Below are 15,824 nucleotides of genomic sequence, written 5' to 3' on the forward strand. Positions count from 1 at the left end.
AGGTACAAAAATTCTCAAAATATATTATAAGCTGTTAAGCAAAAACAAATTACTGACTGATGATTTTTTTTTTATTATTATGAATTATTTAAACATTGTAGATTTAATTTAAAAAAATTAAGTGGCTGGATGGTACGCCATATTAGTATATGTCTATATTAATTTAAGTTAATAATTAATGTTATTTAATAAAATAAATATTAATAATAAATTATTTAATTTTGACCTTATATTACGTTAGCGTAACGGCTACGCGTATATATTTTGGGCTGTTCTACATATCTACATGTATAGCTTCTACAGAGTTATGAATTGGTTGTATTATAATTGCGAAATTGTCTGATACCTGTTATTTTAAGATGTACAGTTTGTACTAATTTCTTAGTGAAGAACAAAAATATAATTGATTTAAATATGAAAAAAGAACTTTATGCAGCAAATTGATTGACAGTAATAAGGAATGAGGAAGAATATTACAACTTAACATTAGAACATTATGAGGCCAGCTTTCTTTAAACCGAGATGTAAGAACCAGGCTGGTTCATAGGATTTACTACTTCACAACTTAATATATATTTATCAGCAAGAAATAATTACACGAATGAAGGCAATGAACCATAAATTTTGCCTAACAAGGGGAAGAAAAAGAGAGAACACCATTACTATACCTACTGTGTTATATATTAAGAATGATGAACATACAAGACGTATATACAATGTAAATAATCAGTTTCTGTTTCACAATTATACTATTTCAACCAAATTACATAAATATGAAGTGAATTTATTACAATGCTAATTATGATTTCAAGACATAATCAAAAGTGCTAAGTTAAATGATTTTTATACACATTTTAACATATTTCCTTTATGTTTCACTGTGCAATATATGTTTGCATTTATTACTTCATATGCTTTCACCTTAAAACAGAAAAGGAATTTAATGAAGAAAAATAATGTTAAAAGACAAATATTTTTAAAGTAAATTGATTAAGATAGTAATGAGGAAGAATCTTACTTCGGGCTCAATATTCCAAGAATAATATAAGACCATCGTTCTACATATAATTACCAATACTAAAACAAACTGATATGGTAAAACAATGTTGTTCTGGATTACCTTAAATAGGCAGATATTGCCAAGTATTTTTTAGTGTCTGACTAACAAGGAATAATATACAAACTAATTACTTGTGAATAATCTTATATAAAATGAAAGGTACCTTTATTGTTTAAACATAAAGTTGTTAAGAAAGGTTAAATTAAAATAATAATTTAAAATCGAAAATTCTTAATATTGAAGAAAATATTTATAAATATATAAAGTGCGTCCATTTTAATCCCTTCCTTTATTGTAGGTGTATTTTTGAAGCAAAACTCGACTATTCAGTATAGGATAAAATGCTGTTTACTTTCCTATTATAACACTAGCTATGTTATAACCATCAAATTTTTTTGACATTTTAAGGACAAACAAAGACAAGTAACAGTAGCATTTTTTTTCTTTTATTAAACACATTTTGAAAAGTTAAGATAGAAATGTGAAAATAATTTTGTCCTACGACAAGCATTTATGGCTCTGTAAAGTCTCTTAAAGTTGAAAAAAAAAACAATTTTCAACCGTCTCTAATTCAAAAACGACTTGATTATATGACATGCATGACATCGTCAAATTTCTTAGAATTTGACGAAGGATCTAAAAATCAAATACTTATTATATAAAGTCTCCATTAAAAAAAAAATTAATCTGTGAACACCCTGTATACGTAAGACAAGTTTAAAATAGTAGCATTTTTCACCCGTTGTACGAAAAAAAAATTTAAACACTAAATGGACACGCTGTATATGTAAACAAAAACAAGGGTTTATAAAGTAGATACATATTGACAGGCAAACTGGAAATTAAAATACCCTATAAAATTAGTACAAACACACACAATTTATAACTATAGAAAATGTTAATTAATAATATAATAATAATTAATAAGGCTATATTCTGGCAAGTATCATAAATGTATATTAGAGAAGAAACAAATTACTAGATCTTCTGCCTTACGTATCAAGAAAGATGAATATAGAATACCTATATACAAAAAGATAGGTGCTACTGGTATCATTGATGTTGTAATTTCCTCATTCATAGTAATAATAAAAGATGTTCTATGAGAGCTAGATATAGTTCAGTTCAAAGATCTATTTGAATCTTTGATGTGCCACGAATAGTCTGTGTGCCGGTGTTGCTTATATTGTCACATGACATGCATGTTTAAATCGCAAAATTTTATGTGGAAACAGTCATAAAGTAATATTCTAAGCGACATTTAATCATTCCATTAAATAAATCAATTTAAGCATTTTTTTAAGAATTTATACATTTGAATTGTAAACTTTGACTACATGCGCCCACGTACTATTTTCTTAGACGTCTGACCTCAGTCACAGCCACTCAAGCGTGAAAAGTTGCACAGGTCCGGCCTTAAAATTTATTTGTATTTAAAACTATTATTCGGGATTTTTGGGTTTAGTTTTATTAAGTTAGAAATTCAGGATAGTTGATAGCAAGATAATATTTAATTTAAATATAAGAAGTACGTTTTTCTGTCTATTTTACCAGTGTCGAAACATTTTGAGGTCTTTAGATATAACAACTTCCTCACAGTAAAAACTGCAAAAAATTTAGACGAATACAGGCCAAATTCTAAATTCTGCACTTTCATAAACGTGTAAAAAGCAAAACCGGCAAAACCCATCAAATAATAATAACCCCACATGACCTCCCTCCCAACTATTAAAGGCGATAGACCCATCCTTAAAGATCTCTTCGACTCACGTCGAAAGTAATATAAAAACAGCCCAAAAATTTATTTGGGTACGGCCCCGTAATTCTCAAAATCAGTGGGATAGAGAGAGATACACAATCACTTGCACAGCCTGACGTAGGAATCGCCAGAACGCAGGTGTTTTATCTTTGTTTAATAGACTGGCTAAAAAGAGGTGACAAGTCTGTGAGTGCTGGAAGTGTTTAAAATATTTTGTAAGATGCTTGGATTTTAGTCCGCGGTCAATTTTTTGATATTATTTTCTTTCTAGAATTGGTCATTTTCGAAAGAAAAATAAAAAATTGTATAAAACACAAACAATATAAAATTTTGCCATTTAAACATGTATATCATGCGACAATAAATACGACATAGGCGCACGGACTAGTTAGTGCGGCATCTGCGACACATCAAAGATTCTAATAGATCTCTGAACTGGACTTGAACACTATACTCAGATAGTACATACCGACTTTAATTTGTTATTCTCAGCTTTGAAAAGTCGAATCTGACATAAAAATATAATAAGATTTTAAACAACGTAAAAATTCGTAAAATCCACCTATTTAACACTGTATCGATGCATTTTATTAGATAATTAGCAGTTTTATTGTTATGTTAAGTTTAAACGTACGTATATTATGTCCTGATGCTAAAAACCTAATTGCATGCCCCGATAAAGTGGAGCAAATTAACAGCTAATAGGGGTTCAAGAACAAAGAAACCGGCATTATTTACTAAGTTACAGGATATATAACATAAGTAATTTGCACTAAATGCAGCACCTAAAAAAGTTTAATTAAACAATTTAAAAAAATGACGATTTCGCTATTTATGTACGTGCATATAGCGTAAATGCATGTTATAGATAATAATACGTGATGCCGTGTTTACCTTTTTTTAACATTTGCAATGTTATGACCCAGCTATTTGGTACAAGGTCGTGATGTAATAAACTGGGTAAATTACAAGGGCAATTTATTGGCATGTCAGCAAATATCTTTAAGCGACTATTTTATTTCATAAACAATAACATATAAACTATTTGGAACTGTATCAGTATTAGATGTTTTATGAGGTAATTAAACAAAACATTAAGAAAGATATTTACTACAGAGGATTTTAGGATCTGCCCTGACAAATTCTTTCTGTTATTTTGAGTGTCATAAAACATGTTATGGATGCAGCAATCTCAGATCACATAAGAATATATTTACGTATGGAAGGGACTTGTTTTTTCCTGGAAAAACACAAAATGAGGAGTTGTGCTATCATGAACTGGTATAATGCAAGTTTTATAACAATAAGTGGTACCTTGCAAATTTCCTATAAAACTTCATATAAACATGATGAATGAATATACTAAAACAAACCCTAAAGCCCTGCCAAATATAACCCAAATGAATTCAACAACTACTCCCTGAACCGTTAGAAAAACCGAGTTATAAATTTAGCTGATGTTAAAAACATCATCAACTCTCGTAAAATAAAGAATGCTAAAGACTAAGGAATAACAAGATCAATCAATGGGTATACTTCCACATACTTTAAAGACTCCCTTAAGCATATAATAAGTGGTAAACTCTATCTCTACCTAAAACCATATCTCAAGCTCTCTATCTGTAAACTCTATATTTAGAATAGAAGTCAATTTCTTTATTACCAATGTTTTCCAAAATATCTCTCTTGATCACAATTTGGTATCAGAAGGGTATCAATATGACATTGATACCCTTCTTCTATCCCTACCCTTGTAGCAAATTTTATCTTATATACTTGTAGCAAGAAATCCTATAGGCATATCAAAGTAAATCTGGCAGTATTCTAAACTCGTCGAGTGGTAAATAGCCCAATAGTAAGTCGCATATTTTGCTACAATGAAATCAGGAAATGTGTGAAAGTAGTTGAGAGAGTTATTGCTTTTAATATATTAAGTCTACTCTTAGTCCCTGTCCAGAATTAATTAACTATGTTTAGAAAAAGCTTCAAGAGTAGTAATATTTTTTTCTGACAACCTTTTGTGACGGTTTTTTTAACAACATATATGTTTTAATTCTCACTACACATGCAAGACCTTACAATTTTTAAGAAACAGGCTGGTTTTTTTAAATTTATACACATTATTAGATAGATATTTTTCTCAAAAAATTCTCTGGTTAATGCAAATTATCCTAGAATAACCATAGTTTATACACTTGTGCAGAAATGCCAAATTTATTGTAGTGGATAAACTTACAATGTTTTAGCAATTTATTATATTTTGCTTTTATAATGTCTCACAAATAATTCACTTTCTTCTCATAGGTTATGGCATCAAACTCTACAATATTATTGGAAATCTTTCTACTTTTCGTGTGGTCTATGGTTATTCAATTTTGTAACAGTATGTCCTACTTTTAATATATATCAGATTTTTCGATATATTGTATGTAATTTATTATCAAATTTCAACACTTTCAATCACAATTTTAAGGACATTTCAATTATAATTTTATAAAGACTGTTTTAATAATTTGTTACCGTCCCTATTTATACCTTTTTTTATAAAGAAAATTGCTCCAATTGTAACATTTATTCTTACACATTTTTTTCAGTGTAAAAACTACAAATATTTAGCCGTATTAGCTACTAATTTTGGACCTAAAGGAATAGAAACTAAAATAACACAGACTTAGCAAAAAGGTTCCATTCAGACTCATGTCATACTTTGAATCCTAGCTTTGGTATTTGTACAAGTTTTGATACGAGTTGTTCAAACAGTAATCAGATCTTGCTAGAGAAAATTATTAATAAATATCAAAAAGCCTTAGCCAACAAATATAGCCAAAAGGTACCATTTAGACTGATACCACTACTTTGAACCATTGCTTCAATATATGTATACAGTTTTGATACAAGTTGTTTCAAGATAACCAGAAAACTAGAGAAACTTAGAAACTGTGACTTGCTAGAGCAAATAATTAAAAAATATCAAACACGCCAATGGCCCAACAACGCTCCTTTAAGAAATACTTGATGATAACTCTTTCTCTCTCTTTATCTATTGAAATATAGGCACACTTTTCACTTTCACCCTCTTTGTTGGCGATACAACTATGTCATACGATAATCTTGGGATCAAGAGTTAGTCATATTTCCACAATATTAACCCCTAAGGAAATCAATCTTGAAAATATTAAATTTCTGAGAATTATTTTTTGATTCAGCATAAATTGGGATGTTTACACCAACGCTACCTTAAAAAATGAACCCTGCTCAAATACCTTTTTTAGGGCTGACTGATTCACTTTACAAACAAAGGCGATATCATACTGATTTCAGGCTGGCTTTCATATACTCATTCCACCTTGACAGTTCTTTTCCAGTCATTTACTACTTTTGCCAAATATTTGAGGCTAGACCTGTCATGGTACTTCAGACATATTGTAAATACATGTTCCAATCAGTTGTTTTTTTTTGTGTAATCATTTTCTGAAATGTTGTCTTTTACCAAGTAGTATGTATATTTAATGAATAATTAAATATGAAGTAATTTAATCTTTCTGAAAATTGTACATGGCCGTGTAAAAAATTAATGTTTACTATTTATTTGCATTATTTGCCTACTTTATGTGAAATAATTTTTGTACCGTGACATGAATCTACTAAAACTGAGATTAACGGTGTTAATACCTTAGACACCGCGAAAAAAATCACGCTTACCTTTTTTTTAACTTATTGCCAAAACTTCTCTCAATAGTCACAATGTCACCAGATACGCAAAACGCCCGTAAAAGTTAAAAATAAAATATCTCTCAACTATTAAAAAAAAGCGAGTTTCCTAATAGACGGCCAGTCAAAATTAAAACAATATCACCAGATATAGCTCCTCGCGTGCTTGCCAATTTAACATTTTTAATCAATTTACTGTCGGAATTAAATGTACTGTAATGCAGGTAATTGAGGTAATACAGTTAGTCTCGATGGCAACCATAAACTAAAATAGTTGGACCAGAAACCAACTTTCTATGTTATTTTCTTGCTGTTACATCAGTGCGCACGGCAATCATTGCTTTATTGCCGAGCATGCTTTATTTTTATATTAGATGATTAAATTGTGTTTAATTGGTAAAAATGAAAGTGACGGCCGCATCTCATTTAACAAATTTAACTTTGTTTAACTCATCCTGTACAGATTGAGGATTGAAGGTTTGGAAAATAAGATGAATCCTCTTATTTTTATTATTTCTAAAAATCTTAATTTCTTCTTATTTTAAGAATTTAAACAATTTACAATTGAATACAATTACAAGAGGAAAAATAGGATAAAGTTTCTGGAAAACAGAATACCTTAACCAACAGATTCTCAACTTTTTATGAGTGAAACACAGTTTATTCTAGGGAATTATTAATTGATTTTGATTTCTTGTTTTATAATAATGAACTGATTAATGAGGTTGTAATTACGATAAAAATCTCATGTAGACAATTCTATCTATCGCAACTTTTGTACATTGGAATATTTTATATAATAAAAATTTATTTCAGTATAGTGTATTTCAGCTTGTTTGTTATTCAAATTGAAACTATAATTATTTGTCGTATGTATTTAACAAAAATTATTTATACTACTTTCTTTGAAGTTAAAGAATCGGTGGGAAGATTCAAAGAGTTAAAGAACCGGTGGGAAATTTAAGTTAACTAATTTCTTTAAACCTGTTTTTTTTTTGAACATTGAAATATGTGGTGACAATGAAATTGATACATTTTCCACCATTTAGGAAAAAAAAAATTATTTAAGTACATATTGAACAAAAGAGGCAGGATATATACATATTGCTTCATTTTAAGAGATATGATGATCTTCAATCCATGTAGGTTTGAAGTTCTTGAACATGGAATCCATGGCAAACTCAGTCAAATGCCTTTGAGAGGTCACAAAATAGATAGACAGTAATTAAAATCTTTTATTGATTCAATAATAACAAAAGTTACAAAAAAAGCGTAAAGCTGCGGAGCACGTCAACATAAACTTACTTTAAGTAAAATGTAATAAGTGCTTACACTAAATAAGTACACAATACTGCTTCACTGGCTCAAAAAATGCACTGAGTCTTTGGCATACTTCTAATTCTTTCTGGAATGCTATTAAATATTTTCAGGATGATATCTGCAAACAGGTCCCCATTTGTGTAGACACTCATAACAGCATCAAGAATATACATGCTCATAAGTTTTATATCATGATCAATAAACACTTGCCTGCAGCTTGCCCGAGGTTACACTCCAAACACTGCATTCAGACATGACAGTGGACCTCTTAGGACAGCTATACACTCAACCTCCAATGCATTGCCCCCCAAATAATCAGGCCATACCTTATTCTCGATTGTGTGAATGCATGATATGCTGCAACTCTATCAGCGATAATTCTCGGGGCAAAGTAGTATCTTGATATTTTGGCAGCTAATTCCTCAATGTGCACACTCCAATATAAATGCTTATCTATTGTAACACTCAAGTATGAAATAGTGGACACTGAACTGATATTAATGATGTTGAATAGAGAAGAGAAATTTTGTCCATTCGATTACCAAAGAGTATAGACTGAGTTTTTTTCAGCATTGAGAAGCAGACCACTTGATTAAAAATAGTAATTCAAGACCATCATTACAGAATTGACATTGGTCAACAAATTATTCGAAAATATTAGAGCAGCATTATCAGCATACAGTACAGTCGGTAGACCCACTATTTCAGCTAATTCATTGGTATAAAGAACATACAGCAGGGGGCCCAATATATACCTCTGCAGTACACCTTTTTTTAAAGAAATAACCATAATCTTGTATCTGACTTCTGCTGGCTTGAGAGAATCAGAAACAGATATTTAGGGGTAAAGTTTCACAACAGTGTATCAGCCAGCGTTAGGGCTTTTAACTCAATAATTCAAGTTCAAGAAAAAAGTTCAAAAATTCATCATTAAAAATGCTTTTTTTCTTTTGAGAAGTACTTCAAATATTTGAATCTCTTGTAATGTCAGTCATAACTGTCAGTCATAAATTTGTTGTAGTATTGTTAAACTAATTTTATTTGCTAATTTTTAAACAATAGTTTATTTTCATTTAAACTAATGTCTTATATTTTTAGCTGTTCAATCAAAGCTCATTTAGAATAACTGTGTAAAAAAACTTGTATTTTGATTTGTAAAAGTATGAAAGAAAATATAACACTTGTACATTATTTTATGAATAAATAAATTATCATTTATCATTTCTCCTCTAGTTGGATAAGCAAATCAAATGGAAGAATTATGATATTCAAATAATACATAGTTTTGTAAATAGATTATATTACACCAAAATAGTGCATTAAAAACATAAATAAAGAGATAAATAAGTTACAATGATACTTTTTGCATATTGGGCCAATAATAATTCTATGCAGATGGCACCTGAAAATAATCTAAGTAGTGCAAGCCATAAGTGTATGTAGCCAGATAAAAATTTAGAGGCATAATCAGATATGTGTATCTTGATATTCTCATATTAGAATATTAATAAATATAGTGAGAATGCATATTATTGACTAACCCAAGAAGTATTCCTACCTTCAATGTGATACAACTCTATTTATATGACAGCTAAAAGAAATTCATCTATTACTGATTTTCAGGTTCAGACTGATGCGGTCTATACCGACTTCTCCAAGGCCTTCAACAGGGTGAACTTTGGTCTCTTGCTGGCCAAGTTGGAAAGTCCTGGTTTTCATGACTCCCTCTTAAAATGGCTAAAGAGTTTTCTGATTGGAAGAACTCAGAGTGTGAAGGTGCATGGCTGTAGTTCTGCACCTACTAATGTAGTCTCAGGGGTTCCTCAGGGATCTCACTGTGCCCCTCTGCTCTTCAATCTATTTGTGAATGATATTGTTAATGTGATCAATCATAGTTCTGTAAGTATGTTTGCTGATGACCTGAAGCTCTACATGCAGCTTAAGCAGGTGATTGATATAGCCAAACTTTAGGAAGACCTTGATGCTTTGTATGAGTGGCCAGTGATGAACGGATTGAGGCTCAATATTTGTGTGCTACATATCATTTCATAGAGGTTCAAAGAGATTCAATTCTACATATAGTATCCTTGGTAAGTCCTTGCAGTATGTGAATGTAGCCAAGGATTTGGGCGTGTGGTTTGATGAACATCTGAGATTTGTTCATCACATCTCTAAAATAACTTTAAAAGGACTAAGAGTGTTGCACGAGTACCATCGTGAGGACATGAGAGTAAGACTTAACCTGGATACATTGGCCAAAAGGCGTGTGAACGCCGATCATTGTTTTGTCTTTAAGCTGGTTAATGGCATGATTAATGCTCCTGACCTTCTTTCTAAAGTGGGTCTCAATGTTCCAAATAGAACTCTACGCAATTTTGACCTTTATCATGTTCCTATGCACAGAACTGAATATGACGGCCATATTACGTAATAATCTATTTTGTACATTTATTTTGTAAAATGAGGATTCCCATAAATTTAATAAAATAAAATAAAATTCATTTGATTAAAAACTATTCATCGTGTACTAGCTTCTCAAAAATAATAACTGCATGTTACATTCCAGTTACAATTGCAAGTGCAGAAAAATCATGTTCGAAACTTAAAATTATCAAAAATTTTCTAAGGTCTAGGTACAATGGGACAAGAAAGATTAAGTTCATTAAGTGTACTGTCAATTGTAAATGAAACTACATGAAACCTTGATATTTGTTGGTTGATAAAGGCATTTGCAGAAGCCAAAGATTAAAAAATTATTGTATTTTCAATTATGATTTGCAAGGGCAAAAAAAAATAGGGGGGGGGCTAAAGGAAGGTAGCAACATACGATTTTTCCAACACAGCAAATGTCAGCGTTGTTATGCCACTGGTTTGGCATTATTATATGGGACAAATATCTTTAATATTTACTTGTGTAAACAAGCATTATAATATTTACTGCAAACAATAATGGTGATTCTCCTACATATATTAGTTAGTAGAGCTAATTTATAGGAATAATTTAATAATAAAACTGCCACAATCAATGTCTTAGATATCAACTAATAAATTGTAGAATTTCTTAGTCATTTAAAAGTCCCTACTTAACAGAGGAGTGGAACTAGTGGAAGTAAAAAGATTATGCAAGGTTGTTGTTCTCCCCACAATAAAATGCAAAACATCTTTAAGCCAATGTATTATGCATTTCCTCTATAATAATAGCCATTGTCAGATTCAGTATATAGGGTGTTACAAAATTCAGTGCAAATATTTGATGAGCATATTGTTGAAGTTAAAATAGGACTTTTCCACATAGATATGTATCCTAAAATGCCTCCCTTCAAAGCTACTGCCGGCGTAAATTGCTTGAAGAAAATTGATTATTGGGAGGCATAACTACAATTATCCATCAATTCTTCTGAAAATTTGCATCTCTCTGTTTTTTGGGTGCTCTTTTAATTTTCTATCCCAAAAAAGATCTAAATCCTCTTTTAGGCGAGGATTTAAGGGAACTTACCCTTGTTGAACAATGGGAACTAGTAAATTTTTTAAAGATTTGATGCATAACTGTAGTTAGTGTTCCAAATAATCGATTTTCTTGAAGCATTTTGCATGGGCTGTAGCTCTAAGGGAATGCATTTTTGAACACATGTTTATAGGAAAAAAGTCTTATGTTAAATCCAACTTTAAATACACTCTTAAGATATTTGCACTGAATTTTGTACCACCCTGCATATAAAACAGATCATTTGTCAATCAAAAGATTTTGTTAATTTTTAAGGGTTAAGTTGAATAAAGGGTCAAATCATCTAAAATCCAAGCTCTTCAAAACTTTGTTTCTTTTAATGCCAATGTTTTGGCCTATATTAGGCCTTCTTCAGGGCAAACAGAAAAATCAAAGCCTTTCATTATATTGTGAAAATTGAACCATAGCTGTATGTTTTGGATGATTTTATTTGGTTTATTTGTTTTAAGGATATCAGACTGCTGGTGTGTAAGTAACAAAAATAAAGATTTTTTTAATGAGCTTTTACAGCAGCCATAATTACTTATATACTCATATATTACTCATTACTCATATATTACCAAAATTAAATTGTTACATACAGGTTTATATTATACAAAAATGTTTATTGTTTACTATTGTAATTATATTAGGTACCTAGAAAACCTAATTTCTGTATGTACCATAGGAAACATAATAATAAGAGTTTAACAATAAAAACTAACCTGATAAATATTAAAATAAGATAAAGTTGTGCACCATTTACTCAAACTCATAACAAAACTTAATTAGCTTCATAATTAAATAAAAAAAGAGAAGTTACTTTAAAAATACTTTGAATCAAGAAAAAAGATTCAGAATAATGTTAAGAACTTGTACATCTTTTTCAGGGTTTTTGTATATAAAAGAACAAACACTTAAAATATATGAAGATTGAATTGCCAGTATTCTTTCACTGTAAAGTAGGTAGGTATGTTGGAAACACTTTATCCTTCCTAAAAATGATTGCATAACTGATTGATTTAAAGATGTTTTGCATTCTATTGTATGGAAAATGACAAGCTTGCAGAACCTTTAAAATTTCTTAGTTTAATTTTAAGTATAATGTTTTTCAAAGGGTTTTGTGAAATTGTCATGTGCTCTCACATCAAGTCCCCTATAAACTCTTATTATTCTAAATTCTAAAACAATGTATTAAAATATTCTAAATATTCTTTGCAATAATTCTTTTTTTATATATGTTAATTTAAATAGGTTGTAATATTTGATTTATTTTATTTAGATTTGATGAGGCCTTAGAGGTGAAACATGTGTAACCATTTTTCAATGTAACTTGTAGTTTTTTAAAATAAGAAAGTCTCTTTAACAAAAAATTGAAAGCTATTTTCAAAATAAAATATCATATGAAAATTTAATTTATGTGAAGTTAATAATATTAAATAAAAAAATATTAATAAAAAACTATGTACACATAAAACTTTTTGCTTTTGAATGGAATTAGAATGTGGCTATATGATGTTTATAACAGATTTTCAATAGAATAAGAGCAAGTAAAACAATTTATAAAGTTTCAATGTCTGATTAGTATTCTGAAAGAAATTTTGATTTTATTTTTTTAGAGACTAAGATTAAATCTGTCAGTTTGCCTTATAAACATATATCAGTTTTTGTAGTGATTTGAGGTAAAATGTAAGATATAATTGGGTTGGGTTAATACATTTTTATGAGTATTCTTATAATATTAAGACAAAATCAAATTAGAAAAACCTCTTGGTAACACTTCCAACAAATAAATAATATGAATGTATACCATATTTATGTCACATAAGTTTATAAATATTGAATGTGATCTTTGCACAGATCCATTCACAATTATTAATAGTGTGTGTGGAAGAGAACCATTATTTTAGATTAAACCATACAATTTACAATTTTTAATTCTGTACTGATAAGTACAAATTTTTAATATTCAACATCCCACAAGCTTATAAGATTTTAAATACCTAGATTATAAAATTTCATAGCAGTGTTTTTGAAGGTCATTCTAATAATTTATAAGATTAGGGATATAACTTTTTATGGGACTTGCTGGATCTACATCTTTATGTTCAAAATCTAGTCAAACATTGCTGAAGCAAACAAACCCTTTAATACAAAAAAAAACAATCAAAAAGTTTAATATAAAGGGAGTTGGCCCAATCCTGGGTGATTTAAGTGTAATAAGCCACAAACAAACCAATAAAATCCCTTATGGCTTCCAACAGAAGAAAAAGAAAAGAGGTGCAGGGTAGAAAGGGATAAGGACTAGTGACATAACCCAGCAACATAACCTAGTTCAGGGTGTGTCAACCTCAATTTGTTTAAGGCATTTCCAAGGTATTTCTGTGTTACTTACCTGCAAATTGTTAACAATAATTGCACAGGATTGTCCGGGACTACCTATAGTAGGAATCACAGGTTTTTCTTAACAAAATGTCGCACAATTAAGCTAAAGTGAGATCCTAAAGTTGGGACCGGTAGGTACCGCGCCAAAATACTGAAGTAATCTCACTAAAATGGTAACAAGGGTAACGAAAATAGGTTCGAGGCTAAGACACCCCAATGATTTTATTAGCGGTTTATCACTTAATTGAACACATAATTTTAAAATTTTAAATCCTAATTTTTATTTATTATTTGTTTAGGCGTGCCTGACTCACGAAATATTTCGAGAATCAAGCAGGCGTCTGTCACTGTCACAGAGTACAGTCTGTTTAACAAGTCGAATTTAATAAAATCGGGAATGGGATTCTCTTCTTGCGTTTGGTTGGATGTTGCGCGCGTTGATAACAATGACTTCGTTTACGTCGCATCTTTGAAACAAATTATATAGAGTGTAAAAGCCCACATAGCATGCGATATCCACTATATAAGTGTATATACCTATTAAGTCTAGAACTCTAGAAGGTGCAAAAAATATCGTGTATGTTTATGTAAATACATTACACATTGAGATGAACTTTATTTTTATATGTTCAGGTACAAATATTATATGTATATATCTTGTGAACATTACCGTCGCCTGCTAATTTCTATACCTTCGATTTTTTATCGTACATACAAAAGATATACATATGTACGATATACATATAGCCCTAGCCAGGTAGCAAGATGACGTTAAGCGACGTCATTTCAGGAACGTCACTTTGACGTCTTTATGTCGTCCTGATTGGTCAACAAAATCAAAATTTTAAATTAAAATAAAAATGAAAAAGACAATGTCGAGAATTGAACCCGGGATCACCTGCACCATATTTGCTGAACAACAAATACATACTAAGGCGGCTTGGGTTTTTGAATCAAAGCCAATTAACTTTAAATAAACTATCACGTGACTAAAATAAGATATGCAATTGTTGGTACAGGTGGCGCTGACGCTGGCGTCAACCCGGTTTTGTAATTGTTTGGTGTTGTGTTTCGATTTGTGTTCCGTGTTTGTTTCACGTTTTGGGTGTTGAACCTGCTTAGTGCTTACCATCTTAAGAAATGGCGAAATTAGATTATATTAGGTATATTATTAATTATTAGTATTTTAATGGTTTTAATATCGACAAGAATTAATTTTTTGAATGGCTATTTTACTTGCTTCTGCCATGTATTTATGGACATGGTGGGCGGCCGTATTGTTCAATAAAACTAATTTACTTTTAATAAATGAATGTTAAAAACTACATTGTTTATAAAAAAATGTGATAATTACTTCTATTTTTATTGTTAACATTTTTTCAAGAGGTAACGTCCGCCCGAAATATATACCGTTTATCGACAAAAAAGTTTTATTTTATACAGCGTATTTTATGCATGTCACCTTAATCTAATATTTATAGGTTAAAAAAAATTATAGAAAACATGGCATATTTTATAGGCGCGCACTTCCTATTATTAAAATTAAGAGTTGTCAGCATTTTTGTACCGAATGTTTCCTGTTCCTTACTCCTTTTTTAAGGTTTCCTTGACCAAAGAATATCTGTTTTATTATGTTATACTTACAAATGAATAAATAAATATATATTTGCAATCTAAGTAAAATCGTTTTTTATTAATATTCAAGTCCTAAAAGATCTAAAATAAACATCGTCCTATGTAAATATTTGACGTCTTCCAGAACCTTTTTTCAATTCCGTTTAAGACGTCGTTTAGCCTTTATTTAGGACGTTATTTTGGATGTTACATTTGTACGTGATTTTAAGCGTTGATTGAATGATTGAAGAGGCGATTCCTTTATCAATCAACGTTTTAAGGTAGTAAGGACGTCAAAATAACTCATCTTGTAGATCAGAAAAAACGAAAAACGACGTATTTCAGCGTCATTTTGTTACCTAGGAAATTATGCATATATGGTATATCCAGAACATGTTTCATGAATATAGATACCTATATAGGTTTTTATAAAATCGCTAGGACAAGTCGATTTTATTATCGAGGGGGAACAATTTTTATGCAGAAATCAC

At 30.2% G+C, this 15,824-nt stretch overlaps 1 protein-coding gene across 2 annotated transcripts in view; it reads right to left on the reverse strand.

The window, feature by feature from the left end:
• LOC126741900 (elongation of very long chain fatty acids protein AAEL008004-like) overlaps positions 1 to 14,090 on the reverse strand; it is a 103,191-nt gene extending 89,101 nt beyond the window's left edge. The window contains exon 1 of one of the 2 annotated variants that reach the window (XM_050448360.1): positions 13,730 to 14,090. The gene's annotated coding sequence lies outside the window, so the exon portion shown is untranslated. Of the gene's footprint in view, positions 1 to 6,521; positions 6,790 to 13,729 lie in introns of those variants that run through there. The other variant, XM_050448362.1, reaches the window with a different exon arrangement.
• Positions 14,091 to 15,824: the final 1,734 nt, after the last annotated feature.

Source organism: Anthonomus grandis, chromosome 11 (assembly GCF_022605725.1).
Source record: "Anthonomus grandis grandis chromosome 11, icAntGran1.3, whole genome shotgun sequence".
Classification (NCBI taxonomy): Eukaryota; Metazoa; Arthropoda; class Insecta; order Coleoptera; family Curculionidae; genus Anthonomus; species Anthonomus grandis.